At 37.2% G+C, this 24,067-nt stretch overlaps 1 long non-coding RNA gene across 1 annotated transcript in view; it reads left to right on the top strand.

The window, feature by feature from the left end:
* The first annotated feature begins 302 nt into the window (after positions 1 to 302).
* LOC130159411 (uncharacterized) overlaps positions 303 to 24,067 on the top strand; it is a 316,373-nt gene continuing 292,608 nt past the window's right edge. The window contains exons 1-2 of the long non-coding RNA XR_008825731.1: positions 303 to 413; positions 19,278 to 19,384. This is a non-coding gene — a long non-coding RNA (uncharacterized LOC130159411). The remainder of the gene's footprint in view (positions 414 to 19,277; positions 19,385 to 24,067) is intronic.

The raw sequence follows: 24,067 nt of genomic DNA, 5'->3' as shown, positions 1-24,067 counted from the left end.
CCTTTTAATCCTGTTCTAGTGTATGAAGATAACTTGTTTGTTTGTTCTCCAAATGAAAGTTTTAACCCTTCATCCAGAAAACAGAAACAAAAAAATCATATCTCTATTTTCAGTGGTGCAGAAAACTTCCCCTCTTTTCTGATTAACGTTACTATCAAGCTTCCACTTTAATGCCTGTAAAACTTCCTCAACTGGAATATGTGTTGAATATATTTTGAACTTCTATCACGTGCTTACTGCTTTGTCAGCAAAATTACTGCAATATCTCATGCCATCTGTCACAATCCCTTCTCTCAGTAGGAACTGTTTGTCAGTTATAATGTTATAAAGTCTAAACCGTTAGCATGAAAGAATATTATTGCTGGGCATTTTGTTGCTCAGCCAGAAGGTTATGTTAGGGAAAAAAGAACAAGGTAAGATTTTTTTTTTTTAATTGGTGGTGTTGGTGGTGTTGTATGATTTTAGATTTGAACAAAAACCTTCCTAAACATACCAGATGGTATAATAATCTTTTATGTATTCTTGGCTTCTGGACTGCTGTTGTGGCTTGCCATAATAAAATTTGAGTGTTCTGAGGAATAGTTGCTGGCTGACTTGTTCTTGCTTCTCAGAACTCTTTGCCACATGGAAACACTTTTTGAAAATGATAGTCATGCAATGCGTGGGACTTAAATCACAATGCCAGGTGTACAGTGGGTGGCATGTCTGCTGCATAGTAATAGATGACAGAGTGTAGTGACAGCTAAGAAGGCTGGCGTCCTTACAAGTCACTGGACACTGCAGGTGCATTTCGGTGTGCTACAGTATTTTCTCGTAGGAGGTAAGCTACTGTCAACACGCTTTGACAAATAACTTAGGAATATAAGTAAAAAGTCTTTACATTGCTGTAATGTAATTTCTACTGCCACAGGATAGTTTACCTAATACTCCTGGCCAATTTCCAGCTGAGATAAAATGTCATCAGACCCAAATCTTCCATGTACAACAAATAGGAAAAAGTGTTTCCTTCCATTTCAACATGAGCATGTACTGTATTACTGATGTAATGGCTGTTATAGTTGCGCTCTCATATTGATACGACTCCAGCTAAGTTTAGCTATGGCACTTATTATGATGCATTCTTAACATCCCTCTGTCCACCAAAGGCAGTATCAACTATGTATCAGTCAAACTAAACACCTATGTATCTGCAGAATTATTCATTAAAGATACTTTTTCTTAAAGTAGTGCTTGCAAAACATTTTTTTTAAGACATACTTTTGTGTAGTTTTAAAAGCGAATAGACTTCTTTCTATACTGAAATAGATATAGAATGAAATTACTTGGGAGTGAAAATCTTTCCCAACACTGGTCCAAATCTGCATCTAGAAATTAGATTGTAGTTAAGCCAGTGCATTTCTTATGGAAGTATTGACAAACATTCTGCTGCTTAATTTTGCTTGAATAACTCTTCTGTGATGTTTCAGTAATTCTTGAGTATTCATATCTGGGAACATTAAGAATCAAAACATGCTCCTTTTCCCATAGCATCAGTTTCATTCATGCCTTTCATGCTTATATTCAGGAATATCTATGCAGGGCTTAAATAGCTGTAGTCTAAGCTCTGTGAGTCACTGGAGGAGAAATGGAGACAAGCAAATGAATATTTTAAAAAACTTGTAGCAGTGTGAATTTGTACATTGTGTAAATCCCACAGGCGTTTATTGTTGTGCCTTCAAGAATTAGTGAGACACTCATCAATCTGTTCTGTAAGGACTAATCACAATGAAGCAAGGTTACTGTTTATTTCACTCATGTTATCCTATGAATCAGTTCTTTGCATCCATCTGCTTCTTATGTAAACTGTTTGTCTTTTACAATCTTAGTGTTTCTTATATAGTAAGTTATACAAATTCTATTCATTTGCATACGCTGGAAATTATTTCCTTGACCATGAATTTTCCATCAACACAGAATAAACCCCTTGTTCATAATTAAGACCGGTATTTTTGAAAGTCCTGTGGTTTAATAATTAATTTATGTATGTTCAGGCTTTGGGTTTTTTTTTTAATGTCTTGGAATGTAGTTGTGAAATATGTCATGCTCGGCTATGAGGGTTTGTCATGTCTTAATATAGTCATTCTAATGTTTCACATCTCCTTATGTGTTTGAATATGTTTAAAAACAAAATTGAGATTGAAAAGGAGTTAAGAAATTTTAAATTGCTCTGTGTACAACCTAATTTTTCAGTAGATACAACTGTGTTCGTTCTTAAACAGAAGGACACCCAAGGATTGCTTCTTGCTGTAGTTTGAACTGCCATTCAATGAGACAGCACATCTGAAATACAAGTGAGAGAGTTAAAACTTAGGGCTTTTTTTTACACAGAAGAGTATTTTTAATTGCTCATTTGTACTATATTGTCAAACAGCACAACACATTAAACAATGACGGTGATACACGGTGATGCCACTGCTAATGCTTAATACGAGACTTCTCTTGCACTGGATACTTAAAGACTCTTTCTATGGACAGTTAAGCTGCATTAGCTCTACTTAAGAAAAGAGGATGAGTCAAAGAACTGTCTATTTTAATTGTAATCAATTTAGTAAAGCTCAGAGCAACATAAGGGGGCAGGGCTCCATCATAATCTGAGCTGTACACATACTAAGGAAAGACAAGCTAACACCAAAAAATCAGAGAGAGATGTCCTTTTCTGCAGAAGAATATAATGTAAACACGATTTAGAAAGAACAATCTTGGGTTAAAGCTCTGATATCTGACCAGGCTTAGCACACGACCAAGAGATTTATTGGAGGACTAACACTGCCCAGTGTCTTTTGCATGTTTTGGTCATGTGGCCCAGAAATAGTGGCAAACATTCCCACCTCTTCCCCTGGAGCTCTTGTAGTTTTGGTGCAATCACTGAGACCTGCGTACCTTTCTGTATTAGTACTGTAATGTACCAAAGATGGTACGAGAGGAATTTCTTACCAACAAGAGTACATTACAGTGGTAGTGGTACAAATTCCTTCTCAGCCTCCTACTGCCTTGGACTCTTGTAAGATATTTTCCCTTTCCTTGACAGAGAAACACATGTGCATCACTTTCATCCTGATTTATGCCAAGAAGTGGATCTGTGCTCTTTCAAGATGTGGTGTGTGAAAGAAAGAGAAAGATTAGTTCCTCTTTCTGTGACGAAGTGCTGATTCCTGGATTCCATTGCACCCCCAGTTCCTGGCCGAGCATCAGCAGCTCTCAGAGTTACAAACATTTTGGTAGCTGCCACTTCTAGCTGAGAGCTGTGAGAACGTTGGTTAAGCTAGAAAATCAGTGCCAGGAGCGTCCATGGTGAAATGACTCTGCACACACATTCTTTTCTGTTCTTTGTAAAGCCACTTCAATCCTGGCAAACTGGACATATTAATCTGGTTGAATTAGTGCAGGCTTGTTAAATCTCATCCTATTTTTCCAGCGTATTCTACATATTCAGTTACATTGAAACCATGAGAAAGAAGTGAAGTATGGTTGTATCATAGAAGTTGTTGAGTGTGGAAGAAATCTGGGATGTTAAATAGCTATGTTCATGGTCTGGTGAAGCTTTACATGGTTTGGAAGGCAGCGTTATTTGCTGAGAGAGTATTTTGCAGATGCCAAAGTAGCAAAGTGGTAAAATATCTAATGCTGATCTTAAACTGGTCAGTTCTAGACTAATGAAATTAAGGGATAACTTCTGCCCCTATATACAAGGGGTTTAAGTTGCTCATAGGCATAAGCAGTGAAAAACTGCAGCAGTTTGGAAAATGTAAGATTAATTTTCAAAGGCAAGTGTGGATTTTTAAGGTACGTCTCCAAGGGAGTGACAATACTGTGGAAAGGTCTTCAGTTCTAGGCTTAGAATAGTTGGTAATTCTGGATTTCTTTCGTTTTTTTTAAGCTAAGGTAGGCTCTAGATTAAAGGAATACTGGAAAACTTGTCTAATGGAAACTTACCTCACACTAACAAGAGCATTCCTTGTTTTTCAAATGAAACTGGTTTTACTGAGGAAAGTGGTCTTGCTGGCTATGGCTGTAAGGGATAAGTTCTGTAGGGTTATTAATATGCCTTAAATAATTATGCTGACAAAAACTTTAAACTGTAGATCAGGCCTCAGTGGATCTACACTACCTCAGCGCAATAGAAGGACTTTTAAAGAAGGCAGAATAATTTTTAATCAATTATTTTTTTAAAAAACTTTAATCAAGTCATTATGAAAAAAGTTTGCACAGCTGTTGAGCCATGTTGGTTGCTTATTTTTTATATGTTGACATGTTTAGGCTCCCTGCCCAGCTGAGGAAAAGGATAAGGAATCCTGAAGCTTGCAGATGCAGACTGCCTGTTCTCTGGTTACAGGATTTTGCCTTTTGTTCAGTTTCAGGTTCAAATAAACTTGAAGAAGTAAAATAGCTGCTAAGATAAACTTCCTGAAATCAGTGGAATTATATCAGAAGTATTTCTGAATTCTTTTTAAATTTGGTTCGTTATTCTTATCAAAATCACGTTCAGGTTTCTTTTCCAGGAAACTGGTGGTCCTTAGTTTCTCAGGTAGCTAGTGACAGAAGTTTCAGACTTGGTGCAGCAAATTTTGATGCCAAGTCTTTAGTTCTATTTTTAAACATCTATACATTTTAGGCAACTTAAAAGATGATATCAGGTTCAGGTTTTGTGGCCAACACAAAGGTGATACCGAGTTTTAAAGTGATTACAGCTTTGTAGTGACTGATGTAGCTGTATTGCATGCTTTCAGCAAATTGTTACTGGAAATGTACTAAGGAGGAAGCAATAAGCAAGACAGGTAGATTTAATTCCAGAAATACTCCTAAGTAACTATATGGATAGACAACCTTGTTACCTGGCTTCTGGAAGGTGCACATAAACATGCCTCAAGTGAAGATCTCTATTGCTTAGGTTCCCCTACCTTTGTTTTGTATTTGACATTTTGGGTAGTAGAGGAATAATATCTTAAGGTCACTGAATGAAATATCTAAAGGTAACATCTGTGTCTGCCAAGTGTTTTATGGCCTTTTTGATACAGTGATTATTGATCCTCAGAGTCTTTCTGCTCTGGAAGAGATGTATGAAGTCTTGTAAAATATCCTGGGTTTTATACCTACCTTTATATGGTATCAATACTTCTTTCATCTTTACTTTAAAAACAAACAGAACAAGATTTTTACCTCAAGTTTTAGATGCCCTGCAAGTTAAAAACCTAACTCTGTCATACATGCCTGATCTCACAGCTTGGGCACTTAACAAAAGGCAAGTTAGTATCAATGCAACTGTGAAGTTTTGATGCAGAGCACTTGGACTTAAAATCTTGCCTGCATATTGTATGCCTTTTGAGTGCTCAGGTGCCAGAGAAAAAGAGATGAGGCTTCACAAAACACACCTAGAAATCAACACTCTTTCTGAACCAGCCAGCGTTGGAGTATATCGTGAAGTCACTGGTGGAAAGAGCCCTATTCAGTAGTTTGCACTTTGAACAAAGCATCTAAGACCTCAAAAGCTCTATGACTCTTCTGAGGTTTGTCTCATTTGTAAGGGAACAGTTGGGTTAAGGAATCCTATGTCTTCCTCTGCCTTACAGAACTTGGGCCTTGTTCCTAGTCATCAGCTGTATTTGGCCAGTATTCATTTATAAATGCTGAGACAATGTCCTGTAGAGCAAGAGCTATTGAACACTTAGTTATACAAGTTTTTAATAGTGCTTGTGTTCTGCATGCGTGGAATTTATCCACCGTGGTTCTGGTCCAGGGTGGGTAAGGGCACAGGAAAGTTGATTTCCACTCAATATTCTTGTGCATTAGTTGAGGAAATTCCCTTTTAAAAAGCCTTTCTGCTCAGGAAGTGTTTCCTTGGGGGAAGCACTGGTGCTTTCTTTCAGAAAGAAAACCCCATGCAGTTGACCATCTTTTGCAATAGTTTGTCCATTCTCGTAATAGTTTTCAACATATGCAGTGAAACGTGTATACTCGCAGCATATTTGCACCATGGTCTATTTAAGAGAGAAATACCCATTATTCCCATATCACAACAGCGGGTACTTTTTCTTGAACCTGAAGATGGAGATAAATATAGCACGTTCCTAACAAAATAACCTTGACAGCTTAGAATCTGGAACTGTGTGTCTATCGTTCAAGAGAGCAAAAATCAATCAGTGAACTATACTTCTTCTGTGGAAACAGGAATATCTCAGATTTACTCTGCATTACTTACCTCAGGGACAACCCAAGCAGAGAAGGCTGCCAGGCATCTTGTTTGGCAAGACTCCCTGTTTTTAATGCATCACCATCACCGATAGGTCTTCGTTATGTGGAGTTTGTGGAATAATGTGTAATGTGTAAGGTGGAGTTAGTTGCCCTCTACTGAGAAACTGCTTTCCCCTTTGGTAATGTGACATTAATTACTAAAGACACAGATGAATACTTTGTACGTGCAGAGGACTGTGAAAGCATGAATAAATAACATCTCTAGTGATCAACCGACAGAAAGGCAAATATGTTGGTGTTACATTGAACAGATGGATTCCCTGCCAGTCGTGATGACTTCTGCAGTAAAAGGGCCAAATGTGGTTTATACTGTTTTCTTATCCAGGAATGTCTTCCTGCTTCCCTCAAGTAGTGAATAAAGAGCAAAGAAATTCTGACAATGTGGTTTTTTTCTCCTTCATTCCTGGGCTTTGGGAGCTGAACAACATTTTAATACTTTTAGGCATTGTTGAAAGGTTAAAGGCTGTGAAATCTCATCCAAAAATAAAAAAAAAATTCCCCCCACTTCCCAAAGAAAAACAGAAAAGCTGTATAGATAGAGATCTCATAACTTGAAAACCTATTTGAAGGGAAATTATTTGCTTTACATGAAATGTGCCAAGCCATAGTGTCCTTAGGAGTTCTATTTTCCTTCTGAAAACTTGAAGGGATTAGCAAAATCTTTCTGTGCCAGTTGTTTGTTTTGGAGTTTGTTTGCCTTGTGGTTTATTTCTGTTACATTTGATAAATAGCTGCAGTGAAAAAAATCAAAGAGGCTTTTCTGGAAAGGTCTAGCTGATGATGTGGAATTCTATACAGCTTTTTATTAGTTTTCACTTTCTCTTTTCAAGGGGCATGAACAGCTGACTGTATGTAATTGTATTTGTTTCATATCACTACAAAATTTTCCTACATTAGTTAGGGCTGTTGTCAGGTCTCTGACATATGAGTCTGGAGATTAACTGCGATCAGGAATTCATCATTAAAGATACCGTAACTCGGCTCTATTGCTGATTATCCTGGGTGCCTCTATGTCAGTCCGTCACAGCATCCAGAATGTTCTAGGGAACCACTCCACAGAGCCTTGAATAAGGAAACTTTGAGCTATGTTTGTTACGGAAAGAAGAGGAAACTGTACTGCAGAATGATGGATGCAAAACAGGTCTAGGAGAAATGTGGCCTCTTGTACTCCCACAGATAAATGGTTTAGACCTATTGCGGGAAAGGACTGTTTGCACGATTCAGTCACGGAAAATGGATGTAGAATGAGCTCTGTGGAGTAACAGGGTTTCCAAGATGATGTGAGGGTGTCAGAGCATTCTCTGGGCACATATCACCAACTATAGATTATTTGTAAGAAGATGGGCCAAGCAATAGGTTCAAGCATAACATACTCCCCGATCTGTAACCCACACAACTAAATGACACCCAGAAACCACCTGTATTTTAATTGTGTGAGGTCTTAACAAGGAATTATGGGAGATGAGAATTTAGACTTATCCAGGGCTTTCCCTGGCTTGTTCGTGCTGCTGAAAGGAATTGCATGGGAGTTTGTCCTGCAGTACCCCAGAGTTTGAGCCCTTGTTTAATTATGAGGTGAGTTTGGGAGGTGTAGGACTGAGTCACTACTTGCACAACACAGGTGCGCTCTAAAGCCATCAGAGTTTGAGCAGTTGTGATATCAGCCACTTACGGGTATAGCTACTGTTTCTTCCTTTCCCACTTCGCCCAGTACAGGACAGACATTCACGGAACTGGGATGCAATTTGGATATTTTTGTTAAAAAACAGTACTGACAATATTCACCCCCACCCATGATGGCATCTCTCTCTGAGTTCAAAAGCAAATATGAGCAAACATAAGCAACACTAACAAAATAGGAATTTGCTTCCCAGCTAATTTCCTTCAATGTTCGAGTGCATATGTTCCTGTGTGATATGTGTGTGTAGAAAGAAAGATATTTCCTGATTTTTAAACCTTTCAAAAATGAGGCTTTGCAAGTCCTGCCCAACATCTGCTCCAGATGCAAATCTAAACATTTAGGCCATTAACACGTAGGCAGAATTAGAAAACTGTTGCATAATGTATGTTCCCAAACCAAAGATACACGTTTCTCTTTGTAAGTAGAATTTCCTCCTGCCTTGCCTCACATCACAATTTGGCACTCTGCCCCACTGCTACTTACCCGCTGATAATGTTGAATATCTTTTTTGAGCAGGATAATATATACTATTACTTAAAATAAAAGCTTGAATATTCATGAGACTGCTTTTTACAGATATTGAGTCTGCTTTCATTTTCTGTGTCACTAGTTCTCTGTAATACAAATTAGTTTAACACTTCCTATAGGCCAGATTCTAGACTTACATATGCCAAAACCCTTCTGAACCAAGATTATGAGTCTGTTTCTACAAAATTTCTTACTTAGGTGAGTAGTCATTTGCAGGTGATGGACTTATATGAGCTCCTATTTTAATATCTGAAGGAAAGAGGAGCATCTTAAAAGTTTTTGTAATGTTGACTGTGTTACTATCTAAAATCTTTCCTAAAGCTGAAAACTTCTATTCATGACAATTATATGTGATTTTGTTTTCTGGCATTATCAAATATGATTTTCAAAATACGGTGCAAAAACTTGTGTGAATGCATTAGGAAAAACCCTGCAAGAGGGAAATGCTTTGGGTTTTGTTTTACTTTTGAAATGTGTTTGGCTTTTAAAGTAGAATGACACTTTCCTGTAGCTGGTTGCTTTCAGGTTTCACGGTAAATAACAATTTTGAAGGGATAAGAGAATCATGAAGGGCATCTGACACTACAGAAAGAATTTTATTGCCTTTAAATCTCCTTTTCAAGTACATACAATTTTTTAAAAAGTGAAGAAAATAGGCATTCGAGGGAAAACCATGTAGAGGTATTTATCCTTCTGTTTTAGAAAAGAAGTTTGAGTCTTCTCTCCACCTGTACTGGACAAACAAACAGACAGAAATATCCATTGTATTGGAGGACAATCCCCAGTTTTCAGTGGTGGAAAATGCAGCTGGCAGAAACTCCACTGTAAACTTCTTAACCTTCATCATCTCTCTGTGAACATGTCAGCCAACGTATCACAGCACTAATTCAGGCTTGTTTTAGATCAGGTGCTCATTTGTTTCAGATGCTCCTGGGCTTTTCCCATAGAAGCAGGGGAAAAAAAATGGTAGTAAAAGATTAGGCAACTTTATTTGGATCCTTGTCTGTTTGATTATCAGTGGCCTCTACCCAAATTTAACTAGGCCATGCGTTTTGGAGTTGTACAGGAAGACATTCTGAAGGTCTGTTAGAAGAGGTTGTGTTACAGAAAGCTACTACACTGAAAAAAAGACATTATGGAGCCAAATAATCAATTAATATCCAAAGACAACAAAGCGCATTGGGCTAAATTCACTGCTAGTTTAATTCCATCAGGTGCCAGAAATTTATTGGTAGCAAATTTGTCCTACTGTCACAAAATACTTTTGAAGATGCCTTGTCATGAATTATACTTTGTGGTTTGTGAAGTACCTTTTTTAAACAAACATACACTTAGAATGATTGGATTTTATCAGAGATCAAGATGTTAGTATGAATATGCAATTTGTGTGGAACTAGCATGACTACTTTGAAAAACATAAAATTATTTTCTGTGTAGTTCCATACTACATATATAAACCTGTACTCCATTTAAACATTTTTCTGATTTGCTGATAGCATCCTAGTTTGTGTGATTTTCCAACCAATATTCTTAATTTGACAGTGAAACACTGCATATTGTTTGAAACTAAAATCCTACCCTTACTCCACAATTGCAGGTATAATAGGTCAGATATTTGTGGCTTCTTTAAAGCCTTTCAAATCCAGAATACAACTAATTCTACATTAAACTCCAAGACCTTCATAAAAGGGAAGAATTAAAGACAGATAATATTTGATTTCTGTTTAAATTTTCAGAGATTTCAGAGGTGGATATTACAGTTGGTAGAAACTCAGGGGGAAAAAAAAGTAAAGTTTTCTGAGTCCTCTTAATGGATTTTGTTGGGAACTTCCCAATGAAAATTTTCACCAGGATATTTTGAGTCCTAAAAAATCTCGCTGACACTTGAGTGGCAAAACTGTCACCTAACATACAGACAGCACATGAATCAAATTAGAACAATGCCTACAAATCCTACCTGATCTGATTAAAGAAGCACAGAGGCATAACAGTATCACAAAGTACAAGATGAGACATCCTGGGAGACAGGGATCCTGTTATGTACCATTGTATTTTATAACCTTGATGCCTGTTGAGAGTCTGGCCTTTAATAATGTCATGTTTCCCTATGGACTGATACATCATAAAAGCTTAGATTGGCTTAACCTTCTCTGAGTTTGAAAAATGAAATGAAGTTTAATTCTGAATAACTTTGACTAATTTTGCCTTGGACCTAGTGTTTGTTGGAAATCCTCCCTGTTATAAAAATGATTAAAATTAGGGTAAGAATACAGAAACCAAGACATTGTTATGACTATTATGTAGTAAAGGGTAGCACTAAAGCGTTACCCCTTCGGAAATCTACAATCTGACTCACTGTTTCAAGTTTGAGCTAGAGGAACAATTATTTTTTTTTTGTTTTAATATAACACTCTCCTATACAGTAGATAATTTGTATTTGTCTTATGTATTTTTGTGTCCAGGCTACTCTATTATTACCTTTTACTAACACTACTTATCTTACTTCTGAACATAACCATGAGCCTGTTAAAGGTACTACAACCATTTCCTTCAGTTAAATTTAGTGAAGGACATAATTGTCTCCAGTAAGATTTAAACTTGCTCTTTAAAGCTTAAATGTTCTACTAAACTGCTGTCTACCTGATAGCAATCAGAAATGGATATTAATTCCATCGATCCACTACCTGTGGTACTATGAGCTTTTGCTCATTTCAGAGGCAAGACTATTTCTGAAGCAATTTAATAAAAGATGTTGATAAAGAACAAAACCACAAAGCTGGGATTTCATCAGTTAATTCAGTAAAGCAAGCCAACACTACATTCCTTCCATTTTAACTGACCTAAAACATTTCCTTCTGTACTGATGTAAGAAATACACATGCCACCCAGTCCAGAATCTTTGGAGATTTCCTTTGGCTGTAGCAATGCTGTTCCTCTTCACTGAAGCTCTGAAAAGACAGAATTTATTTGTGCTAGCAAAGCATTTGCCAAATCCATGCACTGTCTAGCTGAAACTTTCCCACTTGGTTAAATACTGTTTATATTTCCACAATTATAGATCTGCATTTTTTATGATTTTTTTTTTTTTAGTGCTGTATACCATTCATTTGCTTTCTTCAGTAAAAACAAATTCAGACTCTTATTCCTGTCTTTGACGGGAGCTATCTCATTAATCATGACAGGCAGCTAGAAGTATTACCCACATATATGGGGCATATGAAAAACTTTGTTAGAATTTGTCAGTAATTTTTTACAGAGCATTGTCAGGAAATTCTGTTTTTTTAAATTGGAAACATTTTGCATTAACGTACCAATCTCAAAAAACACTGCTGAATACAAGCTATCTGGAAATTAAAAGAAGATCAAATCACTTTGGTAAAATGGAATGAAAATATCATTTTGACAATGATTTTCCCCTGCCTGCTGTGTTCTTGTAGTATGGACCCTTCTTTCCATCCTTGGTTAACACCTTTTTTCTCATTTAAGGAAAAATACAAGTTGATGCATATTTTCAGTGGCTAAGAAAAAGTTTTTTTCCCCCTGCCACTTCAAAGCTCTGCTTGTGTACCCATAGCCTGCGTCTACCAGGATTCTTCCAGGCTACCCTTGTGCTGCCGGCTCCCTCCTTGCTGCCCCGCCACCTACATGTATATTGCAGGAGTCTCTTCCAGCCAACTATATGTGTTGCTCTTAGGGAAAAGTGTGTTCTTTCTTCCTCCTTCCTGACAATTTCTTATCACTCCCAGGACAGCATGGCACACCATCAATCTGCATGACCTCTGATATAACGTAAGTTGCATTGACTGTGAGCAAACAACATAAAAGGATGCTGTCTTCCACATCTAAAGTAAAGTATCAAAGCCAAGTAGCCAAAAGAACCATAATGCACCGTTTTAAAAAGCATTGATGTCTGAAAGTCAGTCTCTTGATTTCCAAGTGCTTAAGTTCAGTTGCCTGTGGCTGGCATTGTCTCTGTGCTAACAGATATACATTAGCTCTGAACAGCTGCTTTTACTGGATGTTTTCTGCACTTTGGGCATTTTGAACACTCCAGCAGCAGTACAGAGCATAATGATGATGCAGCAAAAGTTCTGTATGTATTCCAAATAAATCAGAAAACAAACATCTTCAGAAAACATGTTTGGATTTGAAATGAAATGTTCCCAAAATACTACCACACTCTTCAAGCTCCCTAATTGCTGCCAGAGCTCAAACTGTCACAATACTGCTTTGTTCTGGCACATTACCATTACATTTACCCATTGTAAGTATGAAATATAAAAACAAGTTGTCAAACAGAAGCAAATCTCAAGAATATGCTGGCAGCGTATCTATTAAAATTAACAACTCCCATCTCAAGACTTGATACCAGAAAAAAAATAAATCATGTCTTTATTGACATGAAAAGCACTAACAACACCAAAGACTGAATGGATGAGTGGGGGCAAAAATGCCTCTTGACAATCAACATACAGCATATATTATTAAGGAATTAGCATTTCTATAAAATAGCTGATCCATAGGCAGTTTGGATGTAGGATGGAATGGATCCACTACAATTGTTTCTAGTGGAGAGTAGAGGCTCACAAGAGGATTAGAAAGGTTATAGAAGGCAAACTTCTGAGTCTAGCTTCCTGGAAAAGCTAAAAGTCATAACCAGCACATAGAAGGATAAATTTCTAGTAAAGCTGAAGGCAGGAAAAGAAGAAAAAAAATATTAATCCTCCTGTTTTAACTTTGAAATATTTTGAAAACATGAATTATCTGTTCTCCTCGCTATTCTGCTAGATGTGGTAAATAATGTTTCCTGTCTTATGAATGGGAACTTGGTACAAACAGCTCATGTGTCTTGTTGAACTATATGGGACCAGCAAAGAGGTGGGAATACAAGAGTTCATAACTACCAGGTTTATGAAGGGGACCTCCTGCCCTTCCCTCTTGCATCAGGAAGCTTTATGAAATCTTCTGCCTCAGCAACTGTGTTCCATACAACCATTCAAGCTCACTGATTAAGAACTGCTTTTACATCTGTGACTAATATTGGCTACTGTTCCTTGACATAAGAAATACATATTACAATACATATTACAACAATATTGAGAGAAAGAGGAAAAAATGAAACAGGATTACAGAACTGTTCTATTACTAAAATGTTGGTGCAAGTGCTGGTATGGAAAACTCATATTGGTATCATGCCTCTACCTAGAAGGGATATATAACTTCAGTACATAGATCACTGTGAGGAAGTTAAAAGGTAATTCTGCTCATGAACATCTCCTCAAAACATCCTCATGGAGAGAATGGAATTGCAGGTGTGGTCATACGCTAGAAATTTCCCCTGGTTTTGTATACTGATCAAAGCTAACCTGAAATTATTAAGGGTGGTCATATACACACAACTACATATGTCAGAAAGGGATGCAGAACATTCACGCGCTGAAGACCTCCTGCATTTATGAATTCACTAGAAAGTGCTTTTAGAGGTGAAAGGTCTAGCTGTGGAGCAGGAACAGGGTGGTAACAACAGTTTAGCTCCTGCAAGATGTTGCTGAGGTCCAGGCCCATCCACACAACTGTTGCTGAAGACAGCAGAAGACCTGACCTGGCTTGTATTTCCAATGCAGATATGCTGAGCTAGACTGCAAACGTGAAAATTTCTTTAAAGGAGAAGACAACTGCGCTTGGTTTCTGATGCTTTATTTGGGATATCGTGTTCTGTCGTCTTTGTAGTCGTGAAAAGCAGTCTATGGGCAGGTCCCACAAGGCTTGCTTTGCCATGGGACAGGCTACCTGTTCCATTACTGATGCTGAGCTGATGAGAGAGAATTTATGTTTGGCCCTGATAGCTATTAAGGAACTATGTGTGCAGTAAACGCGTTTACATGACTTCTTTGGTTAAAAGCCTTCAGTGAGTGTCAGTGAAATTAGTAGGATGCTACATGCATTGTTTACATAAGATACCACTTTCCACAGTGTTTAATTTTGCATGTATGAATTAGCCTTATAGGTGTAAAAGTAATTATTCTTCTGTGACTATGCAGATGACTGAGGCAGCGACTGCTGACAGAGGGAGCCTGCGCAAAGGCCGCGCTGTACTGACCTGACCTGTGTGATAAATCACTGTTGGTAGTGGAAGCCCCAGGAGAAAAAGGAAAAAACCCACATTTTCTGTCTGCTCGGGGGTTTGCTTACAGATCACCCAAGGGCACTCCAGTAGGACTGATGCTTCACTTGATGTTTATAATTACAAGTTTTTATCTACATGCACAATTCCCTAAAATACTAGAGGGTTTTGCCATGTTTTTCAAAAAATGTAAATAACTTAGTCACAGAATCATGTGACAGAAATAAAATACCTGGCATAAAGCTGGCCTAACTGGGAAGTCTTCACTGGGGACTGTTGGAATGGCAGCATTTACTTTTGGATTTTAATAAGATAATTATCAGTGGTATGTGTGTGATAACTGGGTTGCTAGTCACTGAAGTGATTTGGGAAAGTATGGATTGTTGATCTATCGTCTATAGAAAGTAACTTGTAATTGGCTTTGAGTCTTTCTTTTAATAATGTAACCTGAATTCAAACGGAGCCCTCTCCCTAGATTTTCTGTAACCATTAAGCACCTCTTATGAAATGCGTATGAAACATTGGAAGAAATTTAGGGTCAGTTTAATGCATAACCTCTTTAGCTTTTCCTTGGATGTGGTACTATTTTCTAGTAGCTTCTGTACACTGGTTTGTTATGTTTCCAGAAAATAAAAAGATATTTGTAGAAGCGGCTTCAATGGAATATAGTGCTGGTGACCTAGCCTAGAGGCTGGGTGAAGATGCACGAACCTCTCTGAATAGAAAATTCCCTTCCCTCCGTCATCCTTTCTCTCACCAATAGTTTCAGTTTTTTCATATAACATTTCAAGCTAGAGGGTTGTTCTGAAGCCTACTGCCATTAGTCAAAGTATATTAAACACAGCAGCCAGGGATCTATGCCTCTAGTTTATACACATCTTAATGCAAAGCCTCTGCAAAACACTTTACAAATAAGGTTGGTAGGCTTAGAAAAATGCAACAATCCCTGAACAATCTGACCATTTCTTTTCCACTTTTTCAGACAGTTTTATATCTCAGAGAATTTCCAGTTGTGACTGTTTTGTTTGTAATATTTACTTTTGTAAATGCCAAAGGACTTGATTACAAGTTTAATAGCACTTGATATACCTGAGAAAGTTGTTACAAAAGTACTTTTTGGGCCTTTTTTTCTGTGCTGGTCTGATTCTCAATATAATTCTGTAGTCTGATCAAAGTATTACAGCCTGGACTTGGTTACAAACTACAGCCTGAGACAGTGGTCTGTAGTTATTCCCTTTGCAGTCATTAGCTCCCCTACACTGGGTTTCTGGGTGGGAGCCAACAATATCAGTTCGCTACTTCATACTTCCTTTTCCTAGGACAGACCTACATGAAGAAGAGTTTAGATGGATATTTAGATAACATGGATTGGCTATTATTGTATGTGTAACTCACCAGCGAGATCTTATTTCCTGATCTAAAAAAGCAGATTGTGCAGTTGGCCCTGATGCAGCGTTGCTCTCTTAGATGTTGAGTTACTGTGGTGACAGGTGGCTGGCCAAAAACTGTTAAGCAGATCCAAGTATAAACTTCTGTGTCTTTTTTTAATGGTTCAATATCACATAAACTTTTGATGTGTGGCTGGTATGGTTAAAAATCATTCTGATAAATACTGCTAATGGAATTGTTCAATGAAATCAACTATGATATTGCTAACTTTTACCACCTGCCATAAACCTGCTATCCAGGTCAAGTATATACCCAAAGATGAACAGTGTATTTGTTAGCTATTTTTTCACTTACTTGTTTGGTAAGTGATATCTTTCCACTCCTAAATTATGTTTCTATTTTTATGAGCAGCATTACCACGGAAAACTGTGGTTCTGACATGCAACAAATATTTCTGATAAGGCATCTATAACTATTGATTCATTTACTGAATAATTATTTGGTAAATACTAGGACTTCTATTTCAAGCTGATGTTTCTAGCTCCTTAGCCACTAGAAGGCACTCTGGTATAAAACGTCCTCTAACAGCTTACAAAACCTGCATCTAAGCAAGGACAAAACATAAACATACATGACTGGCTCTAAGCAATTTCCTTCTAAAGATAGCTATGTTCGCTCTTACGTGAGATGATAACCTTCAAATCATTGCTTCTCCAGCTTACACCAGAACTTATGCTCAAATGCAAACATACTGCAAGCATGTGTATACATAGCAATCAGTGCATTGGTTATTATTGCTGTTTTATCAGGTAGCACCTAGAAACCAGAATAAGGTTAAGTTGTCTCAGTCTGTGGTTTGTACACATGTATACTAAATACACTACTGACATGTGCTAGCAGGTGGAATTTTTCACCTGCCAAACTCTGCTTTAAGTACTGAATCTCTCTGTTGGCTTCTGGGAGAGTGATGTTACTCCACCACTGTGTATTTGTGTGAACATACACTCATGCAGTGTTAAGATTCACTGTTAAAATAAACACAGAAGTCTAGAAATGTGAATATGTTGCTATGGTAACACTAAATTGTTTTGTATGCTGAATGGTTGCACTTGGAAATTGCTTCTGTGAGGTTATGAGATGTTTCCAGTTTAGTGAGTAGTTTGGAAAACAATAGGTTTCAAGTTAAAACACTATTAAAAGTAACTGATATAACTTGTTCTTTTTTGTTTTCTTTGCATGTAGTTGACCAATTTTCTGTTTCTTACATTGTGGTGTTGTAAATTGGGTTAAAACCCTCCAGACCTCTGGAATTCAGTATTGGATCACTTTGAGCCTCAACATTTTTGAAAGGTGTTTTGTGAAATTATTCATTGTGCATTTGGTACTTGCCAATATTTAGTGAAAAGATATGCAGGACAATATATTCTGATCAGAAAAGACAGTTGTATTGGTAGAAATCACCTGGCTAGGGAAGTTCAGTATCTGTCAGCATTAAAATTGATAGTAAGTATAACTAAATGTTCAATGTCAAAATCTGAAACTTCAGAAATGTTTTTCTTCTCATTTAACTATTATATGATTTTGAATAAAAGTGTACTTGTTCTCCCTTCTTGTTTTAGTTAAAAGTTTGCATTTGGCAAAGAAAATACATCATTAGGAAAACGTAAAAAATTTGCTAGGTTATAGCAAAAAATCAGGAGATTTTGAACTTGAGCCATTTGTGACTCGTTAATCCCAGCTTTTGTCTTTTTCCTCATACTTGATGGTTTATGAAGATTATTCCCCCCACCCCCCTTTTTTTTTTCCTTCTTTTTTCCCCCCTTCCTGAGTCTCACTAAAAAAAGATATATCTCATATACTAGAAGTCTGAAAGAAATGGCTCAAACTCTGTCTGGAAGGACTGAGGGAAAAATCTCTTCCAAGAGATTTACTACTGATTCTTACACTACTTACTATTTCTAATAAGTAATCCTGGTTACTTATTAGTTAGTTATTACTGAATCCTGGTTAGTTGTTGGGGCTGGAACATCAGTCCCTCTGAGGTTCTCCACCACTAGCACCATGTCAAGAGACAAACCCAACTGCTTTCAATTTCAATAACATAATTTTGCATATTAGGACTCCTTAACAAATGTTAATCCTATGCTAATTTTTTTTACTTAATGCAGTTTAGTTTCAGAAATATCTCTGTTCTGGAGGAATATGTCATATTTCATTGGGTTTAGATGTAAATTTTTCCCAGTCGTAGGAAAACAGATTTGCAAAGATATGCCATAAGGCACTTTTTCTATAATTCAATCTAGAAAGTCAGATCTCTCTGTTTGGACATCTATTAATTATACATAATACTAGTTTATGTAATTTGGTTCCAAATACATCATCTACAACCAATGCTGATGCTGTCACTTCCATTTAATTCCTAGGGAACATTTACTGAGATGGGATAAAGTTGAATTCAGTGCAGGACTGTTTAGAATGTACTGACATCTAAAATTAAAACCTCACAGGATATGCTTATTTTCAAAAATATGAAGTGCAAAGTGTAGTTGACATAAAATCCAAGGCATAAAATAGTATAGTATATGACAAGATAGAAAAAAAGCCAACCAAAGCAATGAAACACTTGGGAAACTCCTCGCTTTTATTTATTTATTTAATTTATTTATTTATTTATTTATCTATATTCAAGGCTGGATCCTGCATGATGCTGAACACTTCTTATAGTCTCTCACTTGGGCATTTGATTGTTCTCAAGCATGAGAATATACACAAGTTAACTTTGCCAAGTCAGCTTGCTGGAATGGAGGACCTTGTCTTTGCAAGTTTGAACTTTGTTATCTTAAGAACAAGTGAATTTCCCCAGAAGAGGTAAAGAAAACACCCCCAGTCAACCAAACCCAAACCCAAACTTTCCTCCCTTTTCCCAAGGAAAGGCTCTATGTAAGTGGGTAATTAAAAACAACCTTCAGAAAGCAAGGGTAACCTAACTTTGTAAAACAGAACTGTGTATATGTGAACGACAAGGAAGGTTCCTCATTGCTTTACACCTGGACACAAGTAAGAAGCTAATGAGGCAATTGGTCCCCACCCAGGCATTGCAGAGAAGAAGGTTCAATCCACCTGCTGACTAGTCAGTGTTTGAAGGCTGGTTTATGGGAGGTATCTTTCTGTGTAACACAAATGCTTATGCTTGTTTATGTCAAGTAGAAAGTTTCTGAGAATCCCTGCCCCTTTATTTTTTATTCTTCCCCCTCCCCCCCTCTACAGATGAAAATTTTAGTTCAGAATAGTATGCTTGAAACTGCAGAAGGGATGGATTTGATTTCCTTCATGGAGCCAATCCTGAAGTATAAAGCAAATCTCCCAGAAAAAAGGTGAGTTGAGCAGCAGCAGTACCAATAATGTATGTTTTGTTGAGACAGTTTGGCTATAAGATTATTTGTCTACTGAATTAGAGGCCAATCGAAAGTTTAAACTGCATGTTGTGAAAACAGAAGCAGAAGGTTTCCTATTGCGTCTTACTTCTGTGCATCCCAATTTATAATTGATGCTAGTGTCGTGTGTAGAACCATCTCCAGTTAAGCAGTCATTTGCATAAGCAGCTTATAAAAGTCCTGTGGTGTGTCTGTGGGAAAGACTGTATTTGCTTTAGTTTTCTGGAGAACAACAAAAACAAAAAAAACCAACTCTCCTGGAAGTGTAATCAATCAGGAGAATAAAAAAGTCAAGAAAGGCATTGTAGTGTGTCTTAGAGAAGTAAGGAAACGTGGGCATCTTTTCAGTTTTTAGCAATGAAGTTACACAAATATCCTTGGTCAGAGATGGTCCTTGCACGAATTCATGATAGAATAAAAATGGGTTATATCTATATTGCTTATTTTACTGCTCTGTGAGTTTCTGGAGAGAGGGAAAAAGAACTTTATCTTGCTTTGTTAGAGTTGTGTTTGTATCCTTGTGCTTCCCTCAAGAAATCCTTCCACTTCTCTGTAATCACTATTCCCCAAAAAGATGTCTCGTAATGCTCACGGAAGAGCTAGCTCTCCTCCAGAAGAATTAAAGTAGCTATAACTATAACTGCTGTTCCTGAGCTCTTCTTAAGGGCCAGCGGTTGTTCTGTTGGGTAGCTGCGCACCCTTTCATCAAGCGCATATTTGTCAGAATGAAGTGAGCTGGTCCCAATGAGGATAATAGTTCTGCTATTTAGTGCAGAGAGGTCAGAATTTCATTGTAAATCTTCATGATAACATGGTCATTTGTGACTAAATCATTATCTAGATGAATGCTACCCTAACACACAGTGCTTTTTTTATCACAAAAGCCTATTTGTTCCCAGGAATTTGCATGTCAGCTGAGACCATCATCAGCTGAAGATTGTTCATATTTTTTTACAAAATGATCAGGATTCTAGCAGTATTCCAGGAGTGTTCATCCAAGCATAAGTGAATGTGTTTTGCTTGCCCTGAACTTTGTTGTTGTTTTTTTCCCCCCTTGAAGTTTTTATGTAAACTGTGTATATGCTTATTTATATAAACTTTTATATGAAGCAAAACTAACAATTGCTTAAAATTGTCAAAGCTTCCTTAACATCCTACTCGTTTTGGATAAACTACTAAATAGTATATCATGAAACCTGTTAAATATGGCTTAATTTGGACAGGATAAAATCACTAATCATTGTGGATTTGCCAAAGATGACAAGAATGCAAATCCTTCCCCTGAAATGCTGTAATTCTGGACCCAGGTTTATCAGCTCACGAAGCCATAAAAACCCTAGGGGTTGTGACTTTCAAGGTCATGATCACCCTGTGTTAGATTCCACTCAACTCAGGTTTTAAGTTCATTCAAACCTGTCTGTTTAGCAACGATTAGGCATTGCATTTGGGGAAATGTAGGAAAAAAATGCTGTGCAGCAGCCCAGAAGGTAAAGCAAGAGCACATGTTTGCATAATAGGACCCAGACAATCTCATAACTTCTGAGTTCTAAACTGCAGAGATTTTTTTCCAGCTGAATGTGCCCATGTGTGTACATGTGCTCACGCCTTTGTTGGAAGTTCTGCATGTATTGACAGTATGAATGTGCTTAATTTAAGAAAAAAAAATATCTGAGATAGTCATTGCATGGCTCAGTGCTCTTTCTGATGGGATAGATAGATGGATGGATGAATAGTAGAACTAGTAGTTCTTCCTCTATGGAAAACAAACTTTTAAGTGCAACAAGCTGCTGCATTTACCTTAACTCCTGCTGTAATATTTTTGCGCTGGTTTATGTCACAGAAAAGAAGTAGTAAAATACAGGCTATAGAAGATTGGGCCTCTCCCTCACTATGAAAGACAGAAATGCTGGCCTTATTAGGTTAAATTATTTTTAAACCTGAAAAAATAATTTATTCTTATTTTGAATATGTGTGGTTTTGTTTATATTTAATGGCTACTAGTAACTAAGGCCTTTCAAGTAGTGTGTACTTACTTTTAAGTAGTACATATGAAGTAATACATAGATATAATCGCAAAACTGTTTTGTGAACCTTAAGAAATTTTCTTTTGAAATGGTTTAAGACAATTTCTTCACTTAAATAGTTTGGACCAAGTTTATTTTTAAAATAACAGACAAAAAGAGCTTCTTCCCTTCCTCTCTAAATATTGCTAGTAGTAAAATGTTCCTTTGCTTTCAGATTCAGTTTTGCACTACCACTGATACCTTCCAAAATTATCTTCTCTACAATGCACACCAATACAAGTATACAAGAAAGAAACTTGACAGAAATCCATTTTTGAAGGAGCAAGTATTACTGTACAAACCTCTCTGAAACCGGCTCTAATCTAGGACAGTAGAAAGTCACCATATTTCTGTGTTGGTTGAAGATGACTGTGTCAGGATGAATGCAGAAATTACTTTTGCATGTTTGTTCTAGTAGCAGCTGTGCTTATAATTAAAAGGAACAAAAGGTTCTGTGTAGCTATGCTTTGTGTTATTACTGAAAAACGTGGTTAAGGTACATCTCATCCATCCTTAGGTAGCACTATCACCCTGTGGATGTGATGACAGCTATAAACATATTTGCATGCAGGCTCTAGACATTCTTCTCTCTTTCCACTTGTGCTAGATTGTGAAGATAACCTTGTATCAGGGCTTAAAGTTTTCCTTATTCTCATTTATACATAAGTCACAGTGGACCAAAATCTGTGTGTAGACCAGGCTTTAACTTGTATGAAGAGCTTTTCTTCCTGTACAATAGTAAGGTATTGTTTATTACTCATAATGGTGACAGTACCGTGTTGCAGTGAAGAAAAGAGGAGGACCAGTTTTTGTAAGAGAGTTGTTGGTTGGGAGATATGGGAAAGTTTTCCTGTTGCCATAACTACTTTGGTTTCATGCCTTGACAGCTTTTAAAGGGTATAAAATAAAATACACAGGGAGAAGTAGTGACTCCTAAATAAGGAACATTCAACCTCTAAGGATGCAAATGACAGACATTAGCTTACATGAAAGCACTTCCATCAGTATGATGCATAAGATTAATGTGGAAGAGAAAATACTGTAATGGAAACAAAATGAATTACCATTGTAGAATTTTGTGAACAGTCCAACTAGCAATAATGTTAGAGCTTCATTAGGTTTTTAAATGATACAGAGTGCTCTGACATATTGCTATAGCGGTGAACAAATATCACAAGGGGTGCTGTTACAGGCTTGAATGCTGCATGGCTGAAGTCAAATGGGGGGAAAAAGGATCAGAATTAAGGTAAAATGTCATGCAACTACTGATCGTTGTTCACTCAGCCTCTGCAAGACTGTACTTGCTGAAGTAAAAGTTAAACAATTTTGTTTGGCTTTTGTAGTCTTAATTGCTGTTAAGGCCTGTTGGACAGCATGGATTTTGTGTATGTGTACGCATGTGCACTTACAGGACTGCAAAGGACTCCTGCTTTCAGCCGACTAAACACAGGCCGGGTTCCTGTATCACATCCTTACAGGACAGCTGGTCAGGAGCTGTGACAAAATAAGCCCAGCAGACCTAATCAGAAATGCAGGCTGATGAGAATCAAAACTTTTCAGCGACATATAGTGATTTCTTCAATGTAACTTGCATCAGAAAATAGCTTTGGAATAGAATTTCCTGTATACAAATACCTCCACGCCCCTAAACAAACAGAAAGGCAGGGGAATTGTTACCTTCTGCTACCAGTAGCAAATGACAGGAATATCCCTGGATTAAAGGGAAATGGTTTTAGGCCCACACATTACATTTTCTTCTTTTCTTTTTCATTATTTCCTCAGCCCCTTTCCTTTGTGTATTCCACACAAACAGAAATTTCTGTTACTTTAACAACATGACATTATTTTTTGTTTAGTAGTTTTCTCCACAAATTTAAGCAAACAAAATATTTTTCCAAGTTTTTTAATTTCTGAATTACCTCTTTCTATAGAGAACTTTGTCAGCCATTCAAAATAATGCATGATTTTGAGACTGAATCATTTTGAGCAACACTTATTTGGAATCAATAACTTGAAACAGCAAAGAATCTTTCTGCTGCCTCCCACACATGCTCTATTTGTGTGCTCTACCAACTAAGAAACTTAAAGCAAATTAAGAAAAATAAATTATCTTGATGTAAACAGTGATAAATCTAGAGTGTTGCTGGCTAGCCAGAGAACTTTGATGTTGAATGGAGATCTCCATCCATTAACTGGTTAGAAAATGGAGTGGAAGCTTGAACATCAGGTTGCGTTCTTATTAATCAACATGATGAATGAACAGTGTACAAATGGTGTCTATCTGCTACCTCGTAAATGTACAGCACCCCATGCCATTCACCTCCTTGGGAAGCCACAGGGAGTGTGTTACTCTTGTACTTGTCAGTATCAGAAAAGAGCTTCTATCACATTTACTGCAGGCAACACTTGCCAAAATCTACTTATTTTAAGTCAAGGTGCTTTCAACTGAGTGCTTCAAACTGGGCCATGTCATATTTCAATCAGTGGGTGAGTTTGTGAACTTCTGCATGTTTCTGAACTCCCGGAGGGTCTAGCCAGATTCTGGTCTCGTTATGCAATT

This window comes from Falco biarmicus, chromosome 15 (assembly GCF_023638135.1).
Source record: "Falco biarmicus isolate bFalBia1 chromosome 15, bFalBia1.pri, whole genome shotgun sequence".
In the NCBI taxonomy this organism is placed as follows: domain Eukaryota; kingdom Metazoa; phylum Chordata; class Aves; order Falconiformes; family Falconidae; genus Falco; species Falco biarmicus.
This window is presented reverse-complemented; position numbering and strand designations above follow the sequence as displayed.